Below are 9393 nucleotides of genomic sequence, written 5' to 3' on the forward strand. Positions count from 1 at the left end.
GTCGGGGTAAGGCCTCTAAATTCTCGCTCCTACCTCCGAGGGCCCCCGCGCCGACCCCGGGACTTCCTTCAGCTTTTCGGCTCCCCCAGGCACCTCACCTCGCCACGATCCGACTCCGCCTTCATCCGAGTCGCTCAGGTGACATCATCCCCTCACGTCCAAAAGGGGATTTAAACAAAGGAGCCGCCTCCAGGCGCCCTGTTCGGCCGCTACCCAGCAAAGCAAAAGGACTGACGGGGGACGCCTTAACAGGCCGGAAGACGCCCGCAGTAGGAAGAAGCCCGCAGCAGGAGCAGGAGCTGGGAGAATAGGCCGTGCGATCGGCTCTTGAGGCCGTCGGGGTAAGGCCTCTAAATTCTCGGTCCTACCTCCGAGGGCCCCCGTGCCGACCCTGGGACTTCCTTCAGCTCTTTGGCCCCCCCAGGCACCTCACCTCGCCGCGATCCGACTCCGCCTTCATCCGAGTCGCTCAGGTGACATCATCCCCTCGCGTCCAAAAGGGGATTTAAACAAAGGAGCCGCCTCCAGGCGCCGTGCGAAGCAGGTGCGCGACAAAGGGGCAGGCCCCTTTGTGCACCCCTTCGTGCTCCCCCTTCGTGCAGCACCTAATCAAAGAAAGAATAACCTCTTCACTCCTCTGTCCCGTCCCAGCACAGAATTTGCCTATCTGCCGGGGCTCTCACGGTCCTTTCGTGGACAGGAGCTCGCTCACCTCCAGGTGAGCCGTGCAGGCATGAACAGCGGGAAGAATTCCCAGAGAAGGGGAGAGACTGAGAAGATAAGAGCTAAATCTCGACGCAGCATGCAGGGAATTTAAGCCACCCCCCCCCGAAAGGCACTAGACCAAATCAGAAGCTGGCTTGAGACCCTTTAAACTGAACGAGGCACCCACAGCATTCATCCTTCCAGTCTCCTGCATTCTTTCAAATATCCTCCAACATTCATCCAAACTTCATCCAAACGTCTTCCAGCATTCATCCTACCATTCATCCAACTTCAACCAAACTTCATCCAATCTTCATCCAAACTTCATCCTACCATTCTTCCAAACTTCACCCAACACTCATCCTACCAGCCTCCAACACTTACCTGACCAGGCTCTAGCACTCATCCGACCGCATCCAGTATTCTCCCGACCCTCACCCCAGAAATTAAGTTCTGTGCTTTCTAACAAACAGGTCACTGGTTACAATTGGCCACTATGCTTCGTGGTCTCCCTATTCCAATTCTCCATCATAGGACCATTTTCACTGGTAAACCTTCCATGATTTCCCGTCCGCACACCTACAAATCCCTCATTCCCATCATGGTTTCCCCCATTACACAAATTCTAGGCCTAACTTTATTCTCCCTGATTCTATTCAACGCCCATTCTCTCACTAAGAAAACACTTATACTCAACGACCTTCTTCTTGACGCAAATCCGGACTTCTGCGCCATAACTGAAACATGGCTTAAACCTACTAGGGATGTGAATCGTTTTCCATATCGTCTTAACGATAGAAATCGTGTGGCAGGAGAAGAAAATCGTGTTTGGCACGATTATTTCATTGAAAATCGTTAAAAATCGTTTTTTCCGATTAGTGCGCACTAACTCGAGTTAGTGCGCACTAACTCCCCGTTACTGCGCACTAACTCGAGTTAGTGCGCACTAACTCAAAATGATACAAATAGACACTTTCCAGGTCACTGAAGGTCAGTTAGGAATGAATATGTGTTCCTATTGGCTGGCAGCCCTCTTATCTATTGATGTTACCAAGGTTTCCACTGAGGTGATGGTTGGGGGGATGGGAAATGGAACTGGAAACTCATGAACACCAACAGAAAATGAAACAAAGTGTTCACACTTCCCAGGTCAGTAAAGGTCACTTAGGAATGAATATGTATTCCTATTGGCTGGCTGTGCTCTTATCTATTGATGTTACCAAGGTTACCACTGAGGTAATGGTTGGGGGGATGTGAAATGGAAACAGTTGGAAGCTTGATATGTGATGATCAGCACTCACGTGACTAGAACTTCTTTGTTTATTATTTTTGTTAGCAGGCACCTGAAATGCTAGTGCATGTTGAATTTGCCAATCACTGTGCATTTTAGAAAGGTGGTAGTGGCTGGAACTGTACACAGTTCAAATATATGTAATTGATTGTTGGTAAGTGTATTTTTTAAGTAGCCACACTGGCACAAGTATGTTTACTTTTCCTCCTACTTAACTCACTAGCTCAGCTTTGTAAGAAGGGCTTCTCTGCTTGAGTGAGGGTCAGGCAGCTCCCCCCTGTCTGTGAAGCCAGCCTCTCACTAGTAATGCAGGGAGGGAGCTGTCTCAGACTTCACCATCCTCCTCCCCCCCCCCCCCCTCACCCACACACCATTCACTAGCTGGGACATGGGGGAAGTCAGGAGTGAGGGTCAGGCAGCTCCCCCCTGTCTGTGAAGCCAGCCTCTCACTAGTAATGCAGGGAGGGAGCTGTCTCAGACTTCACCATCCTCCCCCCCCCCCTCACCCACACACCATTCACTAGCTGGGACATGGGGGAAGTCAGGAGTGAGGGTCAGGCAGCTCCCCCCTGTCTGTGAAGCCAGCCTCTCACTAGTAATGCAGGGAGGGAGCTGTCTCAGACTTCACCATCCTCCCCCCCCCCTCACCCACACACCATTCACTAGCTGGGACATGGGGGAAGTCAGGAGTGAGGGTCAGGCAGCTCCCCCCTGTCTGTGAAGCCAGCCTCTCACTAGTAATGCAGGGACTTCACCATCCTCCCCCCCCTCACCCACACACCATTCACTAGCTGGGACATGGGGGAAGTCAGGAGTGAGGGTCAGGCAGCTCCCCCCTGTCTGTGAAGCCAGCCTCTCACTAGTAATGCAGGGAGGGAGCTGTCTCAGACTTCACCATCCTCCCCCCCCCTCACCCACACACCATTCACTAGCTGGGACATGGGGGAAGTCAGGAGTGAGGGTCAGGCAGCTCCCCCCTGTCTGTGAAGCCAGCCTCTCACTAGTAATGCAGGGAGGGAGCTGTCTCAGACTTCACCATCCTCCCCCCCCTCACCCACACACCATTCACTAGCTGGGACATGGGGGAGTCAGGAGTGAGGGTCAGGCAGCTCCCCCCTGTCTGTGAAGCCAGCCTCTCACTAGTAATGCAGGGAGGGAGCTGTCTCAGACTTCACCATCCTCCCCCCCCTCACCCACACACCATTCCCTAGCTGGGACATGGGGGAAGTCAGGAGTGAGGGTCAGGCAGCTCCCCCCTGTCTGTGAAGCCAGCCTCTCACTAGTAATGCAGGGAGGGAGCTGTCTCAGACTTCACCATCCTCCTCCCCCCCCCCCCTCACCCACACACCATTCACTAGCTGGGACATGGGGGAAGTCAGGAGTGAGGGTCAGGCAGCTCCCCCCTGTCTGTGAAGCCAGCCTCTCACTAGTAATGCAGGGAGGGAGCTGTCTCAGACTGGTATCAGGGTTAGGGCACTGTGTGCAGGAAGATCACAACACTCCTGGTATTAATAGGGATAGGTCACTGTAAGAGATGACTGTAGTAGATTGAATAAAGATCTGATGTTTCTGCTCTCCTCACACCAAACAAAAACACACAAGCAGAGAAGCCCTTCTTACAAAGCTGAGCTAGTGAGTTAAGTAGGAGGAAAAGTAAACATACTTGTGCCAGTGTGGCTACTTAAAAAATACACTTACCAACAATCAATTACATATATTTGAACTGTGTACAGTTCCAGCCAGGACCACCTTTCTAAAATGCACAGTGATTGGCAAATTCAACATGCACTAGCATTTCAGGTGCCTGCTAACAAAAATAATAAACAAACAAGTTCTAGTCACGTGAGTGCTGATCATTACATTACTTTTTTTGTCAAGCTTCCAACTGTTTCCATTTCACATCCCTCCAACCATTACCTCAGTGTTAGCCTTGGTAACATCAATAGATAAGAGCACAGCCAGCCAATAGGAATACATACATACATATTCATTCCTAAGTGACCTTTACTGACCTGGGAAGAGTGAACACTTTGTTTCATTTTCTGTTGGTGTTCGTTAGTTTCCAGTTCCATTTCCCATCCCCCCAACCATCACCTCAGTGGTAACCTTGGTAACATCAATAGATAAGAGGGCAGCCAGCCAATAGGAACACATTCATTCCTAACTGACCTTCAGTGACCTGGAAAGTGTTTATTTGTATCATTTTCAGTTAGTGCGCACTAAATCGAGTTACTGCGCACTAACGGGGAGTTAGTGCGCACTAACTCGAGTTAGTGCGCACTAACACGATTTAACGATTTTTAACGATAAATCGTTAGAATTTCTATTGTATCGTGTTCTATAACGATTTAAGACGATATAAACATTATCGGACGATAATTTTAATCGTTGAAAAACGATTCACATCCCTAAAACCTACAGACATTGCACTAATAAATCAATTACCAACACATACCTATGATTTTTTCTCCATTCCCCGACGGAAAAAAAGGGTCGGGGGTATTCTTCTTGCAGCCAAAAAAGATCTGAGACTCGCACAATATCCAGTTAACTCACCTACTAAACTTGAAACAGGTCTTTTCAAATCAGACCATCTTCAAATCCTTCTTGTCTATGCCCCCCCAGGCCTTCTCGACTCGGACGCCTCACCCTTTCTGGAATTAACAGAAACACACCTAAATTTGGAGTCCCCAGCAATAATAGTTGGAGATTTCAACTTACATGTTGACGACCCCTCTCTCTCAACCAACTGCGAAACACTCCTTACCGCCATGTCAGCCATGGGTTTTAAGCAGATAATCAATAAACCCACTCATAGAGCGGGTCATACCTTGGACCTCATTTTTGTAAACACGGGCATCTCACACTCAGCACAACCGGTCTGCAAACCAGTCCCCTGGTCAGACCATGCTCTAATCTCGACCACCATCTCACTGGCACAAACGAGTAACAAACACTCCCCTCAACAACAATTTACTTACAGGAAATCATGCTCCTCAGATGACCTCCATAACACCTAGTCTTAGAACTCCCCCTCATAGATGTTTCCACTCCTAATTCAGCCCTCCACTCATGGTACAATATAACAGAAATGGTGGCAAACAAACTCTGTCCACTGACAACTAAAAAACTCAAACACATCGCTTCTGAAAGACAACCATGGTTTAATGAAGAACTTCAAAATCTCAAACTTTCCCTTCGACAGAATGAAAGCAAATGGCGCAAAGCATCAACAGTGTCCTCCCTCTCTGTGTACAAACTTGCCCTCCACCGTTACAAGAGCTCCACGTTAAAAACAAAAAGAGACTTCTACGCTCATAAGATCAATCACCTGATTTTCGACTATAAAGACCTTTTTGCTTACGTATCCAACCTAACACAAATCAATGTACCGGACATTCCGCTCAACCAAGCTCAAGTAAAAGCAGAAGAGTTGGCCCTCTTCTTCAGCAATAAAATCTCTAACCTTCTAACACAGTTGACGCCTAATACCTTTTCTCCATCCAGCACTTATCTCCACTCTAACAAAGACATCTCTCTCAAATCGTTCGAACCTATCACAACTTCAGAGATCCTAACAGTACTGAAAAAAATGAAACCCTCGTCTCACCCATTCGACCATATCCCAACCAAGCTGCTTCTGCTAATTCCGGACACCATCTCCAAAGCTCTGACAGACATTATCAATTGTTCTTTATTCCAAGGAATCTATCCAGACGACCTTAAAATGGCTTCTATCAAACCACTCATGAAAAAACCAAACCTAGATCCTGAAGATCCTACCAACTTTCGTCCAATCTCCAACCTCCCTTTCATAGCCAAGGTCATGGAAAAACTAGTTAACTCTAAATTATCGGTATACCTCGAAGATCACAAAATTCTCTTCCCCACTCAATATGGCTTCTGGAAATCATTAAGTACCGAATCACTTCTCATATCCTTGACAGATTACCTCATCATGGGCCTCGATAAAGGTCACGCCTATTTATTGATCCTCTTGGACCTCTCAGCTGCTTTTGACACTGTTAACCACTCTATCCTCCTAAATCAGTTATCGAACATCGGCATAACAGGCACGGCACTGGCCTGGTTCAAAACATTCCTTAAAAACAGAGGGGCGGATTTTCAGAGCCCTGCTCGCGTAAATCCGCCCAAAACCGGGCGGATTTACGCGAGCAGGGCCCTGCGCGCCGGGAAGCCTATTTTACATAGGCCTCCCGGCGCGCGCAGAGCCCCGGGACTCGCGTAAGTCCCGGGGTTCTCCGAGGGGGGAGTGTCGGGGGCGTGTCGGGGGGGCGGGCCCGGTGGAGGGAACGGGGTAGGCTGCGCGGCTCGGCGCGCGCCGGCTATACAAAATCGATAGCCTTGCGCGCGCCGATCCAGGTTTTTAGCAGATACGCGCGGCTCCGCACGTATCTACTAAAATCCAGCGTACTTTTGTTTGCGCCTGGAGCGCAAACAAAAGTAGGCTATTCGCGCGCCTTTTAAAATCCGCCCCAGAGGCTACAAGGTCAAAATACACAACAAAGAATCTAAGCGTTATCCTTCCTCTCTAGGAGTCCTGCAGGGCTCCTCCCTCTCACCTACGCTCTTTAGCATTTACCTTCTCCCTCTCTGACAGTTATTAACCAAACTGAACCTAAACACTATTTATATGCCAACGATGTCCAGATAGTGACCCCCCTTAAAGAATCCATCAAAAAAACCCTAGACTTCTGGGAAAAATGCCTTCTAGAAATCAACTGCCTCCTCTCCAGTCTGAACTTAATCCTAAATTCTTCAAAAACCGAACTCCTTCTCATATCCCCGGATAACAGCAATATCACCACAAATCCTCCAGCAAACTTACAAATAGCTCAAGTAAGAGATTTAGGAGCGATCATTGATAATCGGCTAAACCTAAAATCTTTTCTAAGTCAAACCACCAAGGACTGCTTTCATAAACTTTATGTCCTAAAAAGAATAAAACCACTGTTCCACTCTCATGACTACAGAACAATCCTACAAGCAATAATCTTCTCTAAGTTAGACTATTGCAACTCCTTATTATTAGGTCTCCCATCATCGCACACTAAACCTCTTCAGATGGTTCAAAACACGGCAGCCAGAATATTGACAAATACACAGAGAAGAGATCACATTTCTCCAATCCTCAAAGACCTACATTGGTTGCCAATTCATTACAGAATCATATATAAGTCCATTACCACAATCTACAAAGCTATCCATCAATATGCGCCGCTCAATCTACAAATCCCTTTCAGAAAACATACCTCCTCCAGACCCATAAGAGAGTACTATAAAGAATCTCTACAGGTACTTCACTCCAAAACCTCCCAACATATAACCTTCAGAGACAGGGCATTCTCCACAGCAGGACCACCTCTATGGAACTCCATCCCACCGGATCTGCGGCAGGAACCCTGCCTCCCAACATTCAGGAAAAGACTCAAAACGTGGTTATTTAAAAAAGCCTTTCCAGACACCGAATGAACCCTAATTCACCACTAACCAACTTTCAGTCATTACCCTAACGCAGAAAACTATAACATTACAAAAGGCATAACCTAGTAAATACCATAAATTCTGTAAATGCATTCTGTTAAAGTTTGGTAAATGTATTCTGTTAAATTCCTATCGCCTTTCTCTGCTCCCAGTTGTGTATTTCCCTGTTTTATTGTAACTGCAATTGTTTTCGCTCAGCACCTGTTACTTGTTCTTTTATTGTAACTTATTATTTCACCCCCCTGTTTATTGTAAACCGGCATGATGTGATACTCTTCACGAATGCCGGTATAGAAAAAACTCAAATAAATAAATAAATAGGATAGAGACTTTTAAATACATGAAAGTATTAATTGTGCACAGGTAAATCTTTTCAATGGAAAGGAAACTATAAATCCATGGTTTGAATATTTCTGATATATCTTTATTTCTGGGGGGATTTCATGCACATGTTTGATTTTACTTTATACATGACTAGCCAAAACTACCTGATGTTATTCGGGTTGTCTGGTGAATGAATATTACAAATCTAAGAAAAGTGAAAAAGAGAAATATGGTTTCATTTCATTAGCATATTGATACTCAGAAAACCTCGCCATAAATTACATTAACAGTCTTGTAGTCTGGAAGCAACGGTATATTTGACTTCTCCCATTGGCCAACTCCAGTGAGTGTTCCATACAGCTGTCCGTGGGAGAAACAGCCACTTCATTTAGTAGAGCAAATAGCAATAGAAAAATGATGTTCCTACTTCCTCAGACCAATAGCAGCACTGTCCCTCATCTGCACACATCCTCTTTCTTCCCTCCTGCTGCATTTCTCCTTTTCCATGTTGCTCCTTCATCCCTGCTCCCTGCCTCTGCTCCACAGCTTTTCTTCCCATCCCATGGGTCATCTTCCTTTTTGCCCCTTGGTCACATGGCTTGTCTTCCCATCCCACAGGGCTTTGCAGACAGAGCATGTTGGTCTTTATGCAATACCCCTTCCACTGTTCAGAGTGCCCCCTGGTGGCCATAGATGGATATGACAGATCCACCAACTAAAACAAGCCTTTTATATAGAGAGATAGATAGATAGATAGATAGTCAGGGGATAAAATACTGACACCAAAGCCCATGGGGGTATCCAATAGTTTTAACCTTTATGAAGCAGCACTTATGACCCTAGAAGCAGTGGGACAGCTGCACTGGGTAACCTGCATGGGGTGATCATGGTTAAAACCCATAAGCGTAGGGAGGCTGAATGTTATGCATAGTAAACTTGCTGGTTTTGGTGTCTGGATTTTTAGAATGCATAGTGCTACACATGGAGGGCGACCTGGGAGTTAAAATGGCAAAAACCAAGTCTGCAATTTGTTCACATGTGACTCAAAGGCACTGAGAACCTTGTGGTGTCAGAAGACAACTGATGTTTCATGGGCACTGGCAGCAGGCTTATGAACAAGCTGAAGAGGGGATTAATAGACTGGTGTAAACTGGAGCGATTGCTGGATACTAACTATGGGGATGAGGATGCTAGAAACTGGCTGTTGGGTGGGAGGCTACTGGGGAGATGGCTGACTGGCTAACGGGCTTGGCAGGGCCTGGTGGAGGCTAATTGGCTGGTGGGGGTGAAAAACTGATGAAAGGTTGGCTGGAGAGTGGCTGGTCAGAAGAGGACAGCTGAAGCTTTGTTGGCGGGTGGGGGTAGGTGTGAAATGGTTAGCAGATAATGGTAGAGAGTATGTTGAGGCTGGATGTTGTGAGCAGAGAGTGTGTGGGCAGAACAAGGTGCAGAGGGAGAGAAAGAGCGCAAAAGGGAGAACCAAGGGAGGGTGGTAGAGAAAGATATCTGAGGAGATAAAGTGAGAGCAGGCAGGAAAAAGGAGAGAGGGATAGAGAGAGAGTTTGGCA

The sequence above is a fragment of the Rhinatrema bivittatum genome, chromosome 19 (genome assembly GCF_901001135.1).
Source record: "Rhinatrema bivittatum chromosome 19, aRhiBiv1.1, whole genome shotgun sequence".
Lineage (NCBI taxonomy): Eukaryota > Metazoa > Chordata > Amphibia > Gymnophiona > Rhinatrematidae > Rhinatrema > Rhinatrema bivittatum.